General features: G+C 42.7%; 1 protein-coding gene and 1 pseudogene across 2 annotated transcripts in view; both read right to left on the minus strand.

Annotated features, from left to right (window-relative positions):
• Window positions 1–16,612, minus strand: part of PHEX (phosphate regulating endopeptidase X-linked) — a 1,501,811-nt gene that overhangs the window by 397,215 nt on the left and 1,087,984 nt on the right. The window lies entirely within an intron of this gene.
• LOC144773055 (snurportin-1 pseudogene) lies at window positions 11,360–13,031 on the minus strand (annotated as a pseudogene). Its single transcript, XR_013599910.1, has one exon. The product of XR_013599910.1 is annotated as a snurportin-1 pseudogene (transcript).

Genomic DNA, 16,612 nt, shown 5'->3' on the forward strand with positions numbered 1-16,612 from the left:
CGTGCAATACTTGTGGCTTTATTAGAATAACTCTGATGATTTACAAATTGTATCCTTGATATTGTCTAATATATGAGTAACAATTCTCTGAAGTTTAACACAGCCAAAACTAAGATTCTCATGATCAGTGGCCATTAAAATCCAAAGTGCAGGCCTTCTGACTTTTGACTAACTCATCTTGGTGCCTCTCTACCCCCAGCCACCTGTTAGAAAGAACGGGGTCCCTTTGGATCAGGATCTATCTCCTTCCACTCAGGTTAATATAGTCTCTTCTACCTGTTTTGTCCAACTCAGATTTCTTAGGGAAATCTTGCTTTTTCTCTCTTGTTTATTGTGATGCTTGGTGGTCCACGTAGATAATCTCAGCAGCATCAACTACTGTAAATCACTTTATTTATCTGGTCACCTTGTCTCACCTTCTTCAATGCATTCAAAACACTGCTGTGTAATTGAATTTTACTCCTGTAAACCCACACTACACTACACTACACTAAACTATGATCTTCATTCCCTTTATTGGTGTCACATTCCAAAAGCCCTCAGTTACAAGTCCCTTTACATGGCGCACTGGTATTCCATCAAGTTCATCCCATCTAGACTTAAAAAAAAATGTCTTCACTATACTTCGAGATCATCCTTTTCCAAACTGTTGCTGATACCACAGCAAACTCATGTGCTTTCTGGTAGTTGAGCCTTTTTCATTCTTGCGGCAATGCATCAGAACAATCTCCGTGTGCACCTTAGGGCTGTTGAACAAATCCTGTCTTTTTGTAAAGACTTAAAGTTCAGCCCTTTTTCCGTCCATTACACTGGCCTTGCCTGCCCAGGTTTTGATTTACTTCAGTTTCCTTCAGCACCAGGATGCTTTTTAGGTAACCACATGCTTTATAAAACGACAAATATTCAATACTAAAGAATATGAATATAGTTTTACAGTCATGTAATTTCAAGTGTGCCAGTAGTCGAAATGACAAGCTATGCTGTAACTTAACGGATCTGTAGTGTTTCAATGGGAGACGACAAATGCTAAAATCAAGGATGGTCTCCAGGCGAATTACTGAAGAAAATAGGAATTACCAAGGGAATCAATGCCGGGATTGCTGACTGCCACAGTCATTCCCCATTTCTCAAGGGAACGTAAGGATCCCAATTGTAAGTGATCAGTAACCTTTCCACAACAATGCTATTGGCAACTCAGCGTGGTGGTGGGGTGGGGGGGAGGAGATTACTGGCCCATTTGTGGAGGACCTCCTAATCTGGGACTAGATGAGCTACTTGCAGATTATAAGGGATGAAACTATGTCCCCTGAATTTTCTCTGCATTTGACATACACATCTTTGTATGTTTCCTTTGACTCTCTATTCAATAGCATTAACTGAGTTGTTCAGAAGTGTAGTTGTCATTAGTGTATCAGGCACAGTAGCATCGGGTTCCAGGGGTGTAAGGGCACCCGTGACCCCCAATTAGTCCTGCCTATTACCCAGTCATTATAGAGTGGTGCCCATTTTCCTTTATCACAAAAGGGCACCCGCCCTCTCTGCTTCTATCATGTAAGTGGAGAAAGAGAACAGCATACACGTAGAGACGAGCTTCATTTTAAATCTGGTCACATGAATATTTCTAATCTGTATTGTTCATAATTAATCACGAACCTTGGATAAAACACTTTTAAAATGCTGTGGTTAACTAAAGACAAAGAACTGCCAAGGCCTCTCTTGGTTGAGTGAGTCCACATAATGGAATGCTGTCGAGGGCTTTAATATTTTCACCTACAATTAAACAATACACCATAGGCTTCTAATGGAGGCTCGCAGCTTTTGCAAAAGACTCCTATTAGTTGAACATTGGCCAAAGTGCTAATTAGTATATTGGCTATTAACAAGAACACCATCATCTACTCAGTAAGCAAAGCAACTCATCTTTTTTTTATATGAACAAAGAAACACTTCCCTTAAGTGAGTCACATCTGACTTAAATATCCTACTTAATCAGGCAACCTTTTGCACTTCAATTACACAATTTAGGATATTTAAATATTGAAATCAACTTGCATGAGACTCAGAATCTTTAAATAGCGATAAAAGGTACTCTTTTAATAAACAGGTAATGTGCACTACAACTCCTTCTAAATTACAGATTGTGATTATCTTCAAATAGTTTTCTAGCCCATGGGTCCTAATCATGAAACAAAGGTAAAAAGTACGGTGAAGATTGACTTCACGAACTACATTTTCTTTTACATGGTTTTTTTTCTAAAGCAGTGCTTTTAGCTTATTTCTGTGAATATAATCTGACTGATTCCCCAGGTTCCAGCTGTGTGGAATTCTTGATAAGTTCGGGCCATATTACCAACAAATAGCGATATTTATCGCTAAGTAGGGTTAGTGGCAATATTTTTATTGCCGCGCATCACCTGTTTTTATCGCTGAGATAACTTGCTATTAGCAAGGTTTATCTCAAAATCGATAGAAATCAGGCGAAACGCGTGAATATCGCTGAGAATACAGCGATATTCACGCATTAACGACAAAATGCTCTTAGCCATGGTATCCACCTCCCATTGGATAACATGGCTAAGAACTGGTCTGAGCCGGCGTTGGTTTTTGGCGATAGCAGGAATATTTCCATTGCTACGCCTGCCTTGCTAATAGGCGATAGCAACGTTAGCGACTGCTTTCAGTCGGTAACAGGTTGGGTACGCCCACTTTGCATGTCATTAGCGATAAATATCACTGAAGTGCAAAGCGGGCCCCAAACCGCTCACTATCGCCTAAAAGCTGTCGCTAACATCAGTTAGCGACAGCTTGCTAATAGAGCGATAGAATTATCGCCACTTAGCGGCCGCCACCCTTGGTAATATGCACCTTAGTTCTACGCACAACAGGAATAGAGACCCCTTTGTGTGGGAACATATATCTCAGAGAAGAAAGCCCTTCGGCTACACCTCCAGCAAATCGAGGGTTGATCTCTTCCCATCCTGAAGCACCAGCTGGGGTAACTATACAACCTTTTTCAAGATTAGAAGGAATCAGATTTCAGGTTCTCAATGTACACAAATCAGGGGCATAACGGGATGCCCCAAAGCCCCTGCACTGGGGTGGGGTGGGGGGGATTACATTTAACAAGCCCCCCTCCCATGACTTTGTTGGGCGGCTGCCAAACAATAAAATTAAAAAAAGGCAACTTGAAAAATGCAGCGAGCAGGTATGCCAAGGGTCCTGCCCTTATTGTTTTATCCATGCATGTGTGCCCTATGTCCCCATCACCTTTAACCCGATGGGGGATCATGACAGCAGACTGGCGGAATTGACATCTCTCTTCTGTACGAGCCGGAGGCATCTACTAGAGTCTACTTAACATTTTTGGGTAGTAACCAATTTTCTATGCTGATTAGTGCATGTTTTCCCCAGTCTTTCACAAGATATCAGCTACGATAAGCAGTCAAAATATCTGCAGTAATAGCAAAATCTTAACATTTCAACTAGCCTGGTACTTTTATTAAAGGTCTATTGGAATTAAGGACCATACACCCAAGAAAAAAAGTTGATATACAATAAAGCCAGAAATGTGTATCACTCTTCTTGTATCAAGGCCCGTGCCTTATATGTAGCAAACACCATAAACACTGCCGCAAACAAAGCAAAGACACTCTTTAACACGGTTAAGGACCTTGCAGGTGCTCAAACAACCGCAACGACCTGCCCTTTAAATAAAAAACAATGCCAGGACCTTGCCTTGTTTTTCAATGAAAAAATTGAAAAAATCATTCTTAACATAAACTCAGCCTCCGCCGTGAATGGCCCACAGGAAGACATCCCAGAGAAATTGGACGTATTGAACATTATAGAGCGATGGCCTCCTATAACCGTGGACTCTCTAAAATCCTCCCTCAAGACCATCTCATCAGGCTCCCCTCGTGATCCAGTACCTGTTAGCGTCTTGAAACAGATCGACACCCCTTCCCTGACCATCATAGCAGACACTTTAAATTCTTCTATTCAACTCTCCACAGTCCCATCATACTGGAAACACGCCATGGTAAACCCACTTTTGAAAAAACCCTCAGCTGACCCTGCAATATTGGCAAACTACCGACCAATATCTCTGCTTCCGGCCTTTTCCAAACTCTTGGAAAGGCACATACATTCTGCCCTCACTCTCTTCACGGAGGAAAATGATCTCCTTCACCCAACACAATCGGGCTTCAGAGCAGGTTTCTCCACGGAGACCGCCCTGTTGGGTGTGACCGAAAACATCAGGAGACTCTTGGATGATGGTCAAACGGTCGCACTCATTCTATTAGACCTGAGTGCGGCTTTTGACACCATCTCACATAGCAAACTCCTGGCCACACTCGAGAGGAATGGTGTCCGTGGCGATGCATTATAATGGATTGAGTCCTTCCTAACAGATAGGACCTTCCAGATTAAATCCTCCCTCGCCTGCTCTGACACTTTCAAGGCCCCCCATGGAGTACCCCAGGGCTCCATCCTGAGCCCGTTGTTTTTCAACCTTTACCTCAAACCCTTAGCCAACCTAGCCGACAGCGTAGGACTCACCCTTATGACCTACGCTGACGATTCCCAAATAATTTTTTCACTGTCAGACTCAAAACCCTCAGCTCCTTCCCTCCTCAAACTTGGGCTCCATAAAATTTTCAGCTGGATGTCCACTAATCAGCTGAAATTAAACGGTGAAAAAAACGAGATCCTCCTGTTAGGAAAAAATAAAGAGCTATGGAACTCCTCCCATTGGCCCTCCGAAATGGGAAATCTCCCCACTCCAGTAAGCCAGGTAAGAAACCTAGGAGTCATCATTGATAGTGCTCTATCATTGGAAAAACAGGCAAACAAAGTGGCAGGCCTTTGTTTCACCATTATGAAGTGGCTGAAAAAAATCTTATGGATGCTGCCTCTTGTCACCCAAAAAACCGTAGTCAACGCACTAATTACATCGCCTCTTGACTACGGCAATATTCTCTATCTGAGCTCAAACCAGGCAGTTATCAAACGGCTACAGCTGGTTCAAAACTCAGCTGTGAGACTCCTGTGCAGAATTCCGAAAACGGCTAGGGTGTCAAAGCATCTAAATGATCTACACTGGCTCAGGGTGGAAAACCGCATCAGTTTTAAAGCCCTGAGCTACATGTTCAGGATAAAATCAAAAACGGCACCGAAATATCTGCAACCACTAGCCACTCCCTACCTACCTGCAAGAAATCTGCGTTCCCAAACAGCAGCAATTTTCGCGGTCCCCAGGTTCAGACTGACAAGAATGGGAGGAAGATCTTTCTCTGTCAGAGGGCCTATTCTGTGGAACACACTTCCTTTACACATACGTAAAGAAGAAAATTACGTCAAGTTCAAAAAGAACATAAAGACCTGGCTCTTCCGGAAACAATTATGCTAAATCATGATCATCATATACTTTCTGTTCAACCATATGTCATAGGCGCCGTGAAACCCTTTTTGGGTAGCTGTGCGCCATACAAGTAAAAAAAAAAAAAAAAGAATGATAAATAAAAATGTAATCTGGCTTCCGGTGTTACCTAAATATAACTTTCATCGAGAGATACCTAAAGGGTCATGCTTATTGACTGCAATCATACATTGCACCATACAATATTTCAATATGTTGTTGCTGTTGTAATTAACAACGGCAAGGCCACGACTTTGTAAGCATTTGGAGCATCAACTAATTTACAGGGGATTAAAATATGTAAAGCAAAATAATTTAAGAAAGTAAATGAAAAATGTCTGGCTTGTAGTATATGTTTTGGTGAATACAGAAAAATCAATATGTATAGGTGGTGGCATTGATGTTTGCGGACGATACCTCCTATTGTCAAAATCACCCATGGGTATTCAACGCGCCCTGAACAGCTTTGTAAACTTTTGCCATTTAAGGGGGTTGGAAATTAATATTCAAAAAAACAAGTTTATGGTCTGTAATCCAACGAAGACCAGATGTTGCAACCCCTCTTTAAATGGCATAGCTTTGGACAGGGTAACAGTCTTTGAATATTTAGGTATCACCCTCACTGATAAAATGGACTGGGCGCCCCAATTTGCAAAGGCCAAACTTAGATTAGCCCAGATTACGGGTGGTATTCTGAAAATGCACCGGGAATCCACTTTTAAACCAGTTGCTCCCATCATAGAAGTTTACAAAGCACAAGCCAGGGGAGCTATTTTATATGGGGCTGAACTCTGGGGCCATCGCCCGGTGGATGGCATTAGCAAGACTGAAAATCAGTTTTTAAGATCACTGCTGGCTCTCCCATCTAGTACCCCCCTGACCTCCATGAGAATGGATCTAGGCATTACACCTATAAAAGATGAAGTCGCACTACACCCTGTCATATACTGGCGCAGACTATGGGTAACCCCATAATTATTATATTTTAGGCGCAAATTGGAAGAGGTACTGGGCCTCCCTGGGTCTGAGAAATTGCCATGGTTCGCCTTTTAAAAAAAGGAGAGTATGAGACTGGGCATACCCGGTCTGTGGTCTAATCCTGCTGTGGTCTGCGCACAGTTGTCTAGTTAATATAGATCGTAGGTCCAGAATCTCGTCATCCATGGTAACCCCTCCCTAGGTCCACTCACTGTCAAGTTTTTTCATTTGAAAGATGAATACATAATTGAGCCTTTTCTTGACGAGATTTTACCTATTACAGCGAGGAAACATTATCTACAATTTAGATATGGTACACTCCCGCTTAGGATCTTCTCCCACAAATGGTCCACAACTAAACTAACAGAATGCCCGGCGTGTGGGGCCAAAGAAGAGTCTGAGTCCCATGTCCTATTTTTCTGCCCTACATACAAAAACATACGGCAACGTTGGCTTATCCAACTTTGCAAAAACATGGGGTTCAGATATCACAAAGAGGCCCTTAGAATACTGAAGAGTAATACTTCCACCCCTGTTGTATTCTCAGTTTCCCGCTTTATCGATGCTATGTGGCGCAGGAGAAGATCCTTTCTGTAGTAGCTGTTATTAGCTTGCTGAAATTACTTATGAATTTATAAAGTATATATGCTGTATATTTTTAATGTATTTATATTGTTATAAACATTGTCATCCGTTTGTGTTTTTTACCAATGTTATGAATGGCTATTATGTATCTTTTATGGTCCTCGACCGAAATAAAGATTACTTGACTGACTGACTGATATATATTACTTTTTTTTAAAGAAAGTCACGCAAAATATTTCTCTATTAAATGAAACTTGCCCAGCCAATCGGCCTCTAATAGTAAAGAGCTGTCTGCACTGTGACGGTACTCTAACAGAGAACTATGGTAGTGACAAGTTAGTTGAGATGTACTGAAAAGGTTGGAATTTAGGCTACTATTATGTTTTAGAGTTTTGATATTGCCACTCTGTGGAAATACATGGGGGCCATGCACAGGCTACCAGAGAGGAAGTTTGAATCAAGTCTCTGTCTCTGGGTGAGGTAGAAGCTCTACAGGGTCAATGTGGAAAATGTGGAGATAATTTGAACATGTGTTTAAACCATCTTTAACCTGTACAAATATGTGAGTAGTTGTAGATGCAGGAGTAGTAGCAATGTAAAGACAAGCTACATAAACAATTCTCTGTGTATAGATATTAGCAACCTTTGACAATATATTAAACACCTGACCTTATATTAAATAAGTGCTTTCTCTGCCTGCTTTTGCGCGAGTGCACTGGCATAGATTAATCAGGGAGATTCAGGGGTTGTGCGTTCAAGAGTTTCTTTCCATCAATTAGCATGGTGAACAAAATTAGTTTCTGGGCTGCTGCCCACGTGGGCCTATATTTCTACTTTGCCTACCCCCAACTAGTTTGCCCCTACTAGGTGATTGGAGATGGCATCCTCCTAACAGTGTTATCCTTCTTACAGGTTTGAGCAGTTGGCCGTTACTGGACTGCACTTGGGTGAGGGAGTTAGTAGTTGGGATCTTGTTTACATGTCCTGGGGGTTGTGGATTGATCTACTATCACTGGGGGTGGTTGGGGGATATGGATGATCCTTGAGTGGGCAAATTGTTTTATCTTATACCATTTGAGACACTCATTATAACATAACATTGTTGTCTTGGAATATTAGAGGAATGGGCTCTGCCTCTAAACGCCATAATATTCACCTGTTTCTGAGTTGGTGGTGAGCCCAAATACTAATATTACAGGAGACTCATCTCATGGCGGAAGAGGCTGCCCGTTTGCAGTGCAGGTGGTGAACCAACGTTATGAGGCCTCTTAATCTGTTTACTCCAGGGGGCGTTGATGAGGATATGGGCAGGGAACCCATTTGAGCACATGATTCCATTATTGATAGGGTAGGTCAATATGTTCTGGTGAAGGGTAGACTGCTGGGCAAAGTGGTCAAGCTGTGAAGTGTGTATGCTCCAAATCTAGATCAGGTCCTCTTTCTTCTGTCTCTGCCCATCCCCCTGTCCTCATTGGTGGTGGATGATCTCATCCTAGCAGGTGATTTCAACTGTGTGGCTGATGTGAATCTGGATAGGTTCATGCCTCCCCGGCTGGGGGCAGGGGCATGCAGGGTTTCAGAGTGCTTTCAGCACTGTTTGAGACATTGGGACTTATCGAAAATCTGTAGGGTGCATCCCTGGCTTGAACAAGAATATTCTTATTACTGCTTTCTCTATAAGTTACATACCAGGCTTGATATGTTTGTTTGTTCGTCTACACTTAGCCCATGCATGACTCATACTGAGCATTTAGGGCGCACATTGTCAGATCACAGCCCGTTGCTGTTGATGTTCCGTCCCATATTAGAACGCCCGGTGACACCTACCTGGCACCTTAACCCTTCAATGCTGGATGACACCTGCTTTAGAGAGTCCCTGCAGATGGCCACCTCTGAATACTTTCAGTTTAACCAGGGTACTGCCCCTAATCCCAGCATTGAGTGGGAGGCCCTCAAGTTGGTGTTGAGACGTCACTGCATGGGGCAGTCTATTGGAGTTAAGAGGCAATTGAATAGGGAGCTCACCTCTCTTGAGCATTGCTTACATGAATTGGGTAATCAGCTGGGCGCTGATGACACGATCTGAACACAGCTCACTGAGGTTAAGAGTCAATACAGTGCTACACTAGATCGTCTCCAGAAACATGATTTCAAAGACTACTTTGCTAGAGTCCATGAAGGGGGTGATTAATCGGGTAGGCTTCAAGCCTGGTTGGTCCACCCGAAGTCGGGGGAACACCCATTACTCCGATCTTATCAAACAAGGGCATGCTGCTCTATTCTGCTGAGGTATTAATGCAGCCTTCTGTGAATAATATGAAACCCTTTATTGGGCCCAGAGACAGTTTTGCCGGAGACCTTGGTTGAGTTCCTGGCACCACTGCCCCTGCTCACACTTGACCCTGCTCTTCAGGAGGACTTGGGGGACCCTCTGACAGTACAAGATATCTGCTCTGGCATCAAGGGCATTGCCGCTTGGAAACCCCCTGGTCCAGATGTGTTACCCGCAGAATTTTATGCGACATTTGCTGCTGTCTAGGCCCCCAATTGGAGGCCTTATATGCTGTACGCTGTGTTTGGGGCACATTGCCTGATTCAACCAGGGACACATTCCCCCTACCGAAGACAAAGACATTGTGTGTGCGTACGTCAGAATTTTGCCCCCTGTTCATGTTACACATGGACTTTAAGATCCCCAGCAAAGTGCTAGCTCTAGGGTTGCTTCTTCACTTGCCTAGTTTTATCCATGGTGACCAGAATGGGTTTATTCCAAATAGGTCCACCTCAATTAACCTTCGTTGGTTATGTCATATCCTATATCATCAGGTTGTTGGCTCCTAATTAGATGCCCTTTTCATGTCGGTGGATCTGGAAAAGGCCTTTGATTCAGTGTGGTGGTACTTTCTCTACACAGTTATGATTAAGATGGGTCTGGGAGATGGTTGGATAAAATGGGTTCGCCTAGTATGCACTAATCCTATGGCGAGGGTCATGACTGGTGGTGTTGTGTCTGAACAATACAAAGTTTAACGGGGCACTAGGCAGGGGTGCTCTCTGTCTCCCCTCCTCTTTACCCTTGCCATTGAGCCACTGGCGGAGCTCTTCCATCAGAAAGGTGAGGGTCACAGAGTGGTAAGAGAGGGTAGGGAGCATAATTTATCTCTATAAGCTGATGAACCGTTGTTGTATTTGATGGCTGATCGACAGGGGGGTCAGAACGAGCTGGTTCAACTGGGTGGATTGCTGTACTTGCCAGTTTCAGGGTCAATAAAATGAAAACGCACTTGTTTCCCATGAAAGCGGGGGCACCATTGAACTTTTGATATTTGGGAATTCAAGTGTTTAATGCTTTAGATGAGTTAAAGACGGCAATTTGGGGCCGTTAATTTGATCCCTTAGTTCAATTCTGGCACAACTTGAAATTGACAGTAATGGCTCGATTCTCTTTAACCAAGATGATTATGCTACTTAGGTTGTTATTTATTTTTTTAACCTTCCTGTCAGGATATCGTACTCTTGGTTTAACCACTTGGATACTCTACTCCGAGAATTGATGTGGGATGGAGGGGGCAACAGAGTCTCTCTAGCAATGCTCTGGACTTGGTGACGGAGGAGATAGAGGCCTGGGTGCCCCTGCTTTTCAATTATATTATTTGGCAACCCAACTTCAGTGAATAGCCCAATGATTGGATGATGAGGGTCGCGAGGAACTAGGACCCATTGGGTGAGCTGGCATTTAGTAAACTCTGTTTGCAAAGCTCATTGATCCGAAAGTGGTTATTCCCCAACCTGGAGTGTTGTTGAAAGTGCCATTACAGTGTTGACAAAGATGTCTGCGGAGGACAGATGGGACTCCTTTATATGCCCTGGCTTGCGGTTGGTGAGACTGCCCCAAGGTGACCCTCCCTCTTCCTTTATAGGACAACAGTTATTTGACTGAATGGCGGCGGGCCTGATCATGTATGATTATTACCAGCTTGGGGCACTTATCCAACAGGACAACAGTTATCTGACTGGATGGCGGCGGGCCTGATCACGGTGGGTAATTGTTACCAGCTAGGGGCAGTTATACCGCTAGATGACTTGACACAATGTGAGTTACCCCTGGCCAATTCTTCACCTTTCTTGCTTTAGTACAGATGTTTGGGGACCTGTGGCCTGAACCATGCTGTTCTTCAGGTGCTGGTTTTGCTGGGCTCTGTGGTCCACTTGGTGAAATGGCTCTATAGAGTGCATCTAGAGATGACCATGACACCACTGGTGAGGACACGGGAGAAGTGGGGGGCACTGCTGGGCAGATATCTCCTGGACCCAGAGTGGGGTACGATTATGGCAAGCCCCAGGCACATTTTCAGAAAAACTAGGTTCAAGTACCTTTTTATTATAGATTTTAAAAGTCCAGGTCAGAAACACAACGAACACTCTGGTTTACAAATCGGACGAGTCCTTCTAGAAGCAGTCTTCCTCAGTTATACAGAGAAGACAATTGAGTGTTTGACCAGGCAGCAACCCTCTTCGATACTGGAGAATCCAAATGTCACAAAACCATAATAAAATATGAACTACTGGAAGTTAAAACTAAACTAAGAATAACAATGTCTCGCATATATACATGTGTACTGCTGACATTAGATGTGAGAAGCAACAGTTTGTCTGGGTTACCCAACATTTTCAGAACACCTTCACATAACAACCTGTAATAGGATATTTTGCCCTAATAAACAGAAGAGCAAATACCCTATTCAGTTTCTGAACTCCTCAGTAGCTAGGCACATTCACAAAGAGACTCTTCACTCAACAAATCTTCGTATGACATGAACAGTCTTCTTCTGTTGGTTTGAGAAAATGTAAAGTGGTGAAGTCTTTCAGTACCACACCATGCTGAGTTTCCACTAGTGAACAATCAATATTACTGATGCTTCAGCTCTCCATTTGCCCATTTTTTGAAGGTTTGTTCTTGAAAGGATCATCTTGTGAAGTGGGTGTCGACAAGTGTTCAAGCTCAAAACATCCATTAGCAGCTGCTGGCTTCACTCCACTGTCCCCTCTGTCTTCAATGCCTATGCTCTTCTTGTGCTCAATGATCTGTTGCATTTGGTGCATCGCGTAGTCCGGTTTTGTCATCAATGGTCCAGATGGGACAGTCATCCCCAAGATATCAGACACCATGTACGGTTTGAGCCAGCCAACCAGTGGCGTGCTCCCAGGGGTATAGTGGGTCATCTTATGGTAGAACAGCAGTCCATCCACCTTAAATGTGAACTCAGTAGACAAAACTTCACAGATGCTCTCTGGTAAACATGAAAAACTTTGCAGCCTCACAAATTTAAACGGGTTAAGTCGGGTTATCACATCCAGGCCTTCTTCTTCTTGCACTTTGGACTCAATCCAGAAGAAGCGAAAATCCGTCTGACAATCGTACACAGGATGGCCCCTCCAACACATAACATCCAGGATGTAGTACGTTCGGGTAACTTCGCAGAAAATGCAGTCAAGGATAGTGTAATCTTTTCCAAGAGCAGAGTTCTGCTTGTTGCCTCCAGGCAGGAGTGAAGGAAATCGGTTCACACGGTAACCACTCTTAGTGTATGCTGTCGTAGAGCCCTTGGATGCTTCAACAAGTGATCTTTTCCCGACAGGACAGACAACCAAAAACCAATCCGGATTCAATTCCGGGGGAAGATCTATCAGCCACTCAGATAGCATCAACTGGTTGGCATAAAATTTTGGTAATTTCTTGCCAGCATCCACATCCATCTCTTCATCCCCTGCTCCCTCCTCCTGTTTTTCTTCCACATCATCTATTTGTGTCCAGTCATCTTCAGCCAGCCTCCGTGCATGATTCACGTAGTCCAGGAGTTTTAATTTCTGAAGCTTCAACAGCTTTCGCCTTCGTTCTCCCTGCTCCAGAGAACTGTACTTCGATTTGTACTGTGCCAGACGTGGATGTGGTGCAGCTGTGCTGTTGGGCTCCTGTGACACTGAAAAACTGCCAGCCAAGGCTTGGCTAAGCTCGTCCATCCTGCTACCTAGAGTGATACTGGTCCCCAGTCGGTTAAAGTATGTTCAATTTAATTATGCACATATAAACTACTTGACCTCCCATAGATTGCAGGTCATGTACGAAGGAGAGCAAAGGGCTTGCCCTAGGTGCATGGCGCTGGGGGTGGATTATGGGCATATGACGTGGAGCTGTGAGATGTGGACACTGGCACCCATGGGGACCGTGCATGGAGTTCCCCGATGTAGGATGCACAAACCTAGAGTGAGGAGCAGTGGTTGTTCCATCCCACGGGGGGTGCTTCTGGCCCATTGACCACTCTGAATATTTGCTTGATTGTTCTGACGGATGGGTTGCCTAGAGGACTTCCCTCCCGTCGGCCCTGCATACTGGAATATATACCTCCTGAGAGCACGGGGATGTAAGAATTTAGGTGGTTCACTGCATGTTTCCCTAGCATTCTGACCCTCAGGACTGTTTTTGTTTTTGCTTTACCTTAGGTCATATTGTTTATACTTTTTTTTTGCAATATGGCATTGCTGGGTTTAGTCATACAGTTCCCGTTAGGAAGCACATATACAGAGCTGTACATATTAATTGATAGGAGAACGGATACAAATATTAGTTGCCTAACCGAATATCCAGAAGTATGGGATACATATAGAAAACTTGGTCCCGAGTAATATTGAACATTTTTTATTTGATTGATGTGTGCACCACGTATGATTAATATTTCCTCAGGCAAAGCATTGCGTCTCTATGCATCATATATTACCCTCTAGAATGGTACAACGGTAGAATGTGAGCCGGTCATCTAAATATGTGTACAATGTGCAAAAGTCGACTGTTATGTACATTTATGTATCAATATTATTCTCAAATGTCAATAAAACATTTTTCTTTTAAATCATCAGTGGACGACTATATTCTTGTTTAAGAAATGTGTGACTGATGCTGGGATTTCATTGAAAAGATGAAAATTCAACATCTCTATTGCACGAAATAAGGAAATAATAATCAAATTAAGAAAGCACACAAAGGTACATTGTATGTGCCTTTCGAAGAGATTAGTCATACTTTGAAGGTAACTGCCCATATTTGGGAAGTGGAAAGAGGAAAAGAAAGGTAAAATCGGGTAGTTACAGCCATGACAGAAAATAATCATCATGGACAGAAAGAAAAATCTGCAAGTAAGGCTTAAAACATGTCACATGAAACTGAACTAGCATAATAAAGCATAAGATTGAGTGAAAAAAACCAGTTCCTGTGCTTTCTCCTTGATCATGAAATCTCGGCAAAGCGTGGAGGGTGTGCCGAGGTCGTGCAGATGACAGACTGGAGCTGAGGGTTAAAAACAATTTCTTTTCACTTCACCCATGCCTCGCTGCCAGCCCGCCCAGTGCTCAAGACATTAATGCAAGTGGCATCTCTCCACAACTGACTGCACAGAACAAGCAGTCAGATAACAAGGCCGAATCTGACAGCGGCAGAGTCGGCTCCGCAGACGAGATAAACGCCGACAGAGCGGGTCTGCAGGGTTCAGCTTGAAAGGGAACTCCAGCACAATATCATTGTTTATCAAGGCAAAGAGCTCGACCTTTAAAAGCGTGTGGTCCGCTTAATTGTAACCGCAGAGAGTACCTTCTCCAGCAGATGGGTAATTGCTTTTCAGAAGAGGGCATGAATTGCGTGCAAGATAAGAGGGCAGATTTTTCGCCGGCTTAATTTCTGGAAGTACTCATTAACTTGATATACTTCTTTCTAGTTTTTTAAGTTATTATTATTATTTTTTAAGTTTAAGTTTTTTGTTGTTGTTTTTTTAAGTTATTATTTTCTATAGTTTCTATATGAACGCTTGAAGTAATATATTCATCTTTAAAATGCATCCCCTAATAATCAGAACATCACAATTGTAGTGCACGGCTAAAGGCTCATATTATCAGAGACCTTTTGAGGCATGGGCAAAGTGGGCTCTGGCCCAGGGCCCCGGCCTTTCAGGGGCCCCCTGATAGACTCAGCTTTGTTCTGCTAAGTCTTGCCCTTATTACCTTGAATAATTCTTAAACAGAGTGATTTAAATACTCTTTCCCTTAATTTATGTTTAATGTTAGTGATCTGTGAGAGTCTATTACAGACATTTTGCATAGAAATGTTGTATTTATGTTTCAAGTAACATCCATAAAAAAGTTTCTTTTAGAGCTAAACCGGACCTTACATATGAGAAATGAGAGTGTGTGACAGAGATTATATGCTGTAATGTTAGTGAACTGCTGTCTTGTTACAATACTGAAATCACTCACCACTATCCTTGAATATTAGATGTAAACACATTTAAGATTTGGTCCAGTGCTCCTGTGCATTCTCAGTGACGTGGCCAAGGAGGGCATGAAAGAGCTCAAACTGGATCATAAATTCAAATCTGGTCTGAACAGGGGCGCCCAAAATGCATTTGGCCCAGGGCCCCCAAAATCCTTAAGATGTCCCTGCATATTATACTTTCTGTTGTTTAATTTATGAAGCAACTGAAAAAACTAAAGGGCATATTTACTAGAAAATAATGTGTGCTTTCTTCTGCGCTGGCGCACAATTGTGAAAGGGTGCCTGCATTGCAGGGATGATTGTTTATGTGCAGGAAGGGACACCTTCCTGCATATAATCAATTATTGATGACATTTTCCTCCTTCTATGTGTGCTGCAGAATAATGCAGCACATAGAGAAAGAGCAAAAAATGAGGAGAAATTAAGCTATTTCTCCACGTTGCACCACTATTGCGCCCTCCCAGGGGAAGCATCGACATCTGATGCATTCCCAGGTTTACGAAACCTTGTAAATCAGGGAATGTGTCAGATTCCATGGGTGTTAAGTGGGAACACCCACAGAAAAAAACATGGAACGCCCCTTTCACGCAGAGTAATACGTGAAAGGGTGCCATATTTACAAGGCCATGAAATGCCAAGCAGGGTGGCTTCAAATGGTCTTGTAAATATGGGCAGACACAATGCACCTCTGGAGCATCATAAAAGTGATGCTTTGGTGGCGTTAATGTGTTGCAGGGTCAGTGTAAATATGCCCCTAAACATCCCATTGAATCTAGGAAAAAAGATGTAACTAAGAGGTACAAGATAAAACCCAATCATCAAGAGCACCCTCTGTAGCTGAGATATCCTCTTTTCATTCTGCAGAAAACAAAAAATGAAATCCCTTCCATGTTTCTTCTTTGCAATATACTGTATTACTCAACCATTTAAGAAGTTATATATATATATATATATATATATATATATATATATATATATATATATATATATATATATATATATATATATATAATCAACAATCCTGACCAATATGAAACAGATTAACCAACTTACATTTAATCATACAGGGATCTGATTGATTTTAAAACAATGTATTTTACTGTTATTACATTATATTATTGGGCACTGTGAATCATTATATGCATATTTATATATTTATCCAATATTTGTTTCCAATGTGACCGTAGTAGTATGTTGTTTATGTTTATTGAAAGCAAAAAATGGCACTAGCACTTTAAAACACACGAGCACAGCAAGAGCCGTGTCATGTGATCAAGGCCGAGGGACGGCCGAAACGCGTCATGGCGGTT

This window comes from Lissotriton helveticus, chromosome 8 (genome assembly GCF_964261635.1).
Source record: "Lissotriton helveticus chromosome 8, aLisHel1.1, whole genome shotgun sequence".
Classification (NCBI taxonomy): domain Eukaryota; kingdom Metazoa; phylum Chordata; class Amphibia; order Caudata; family Salamandridae; genus Lissotriton; species Lissotriton helveticus.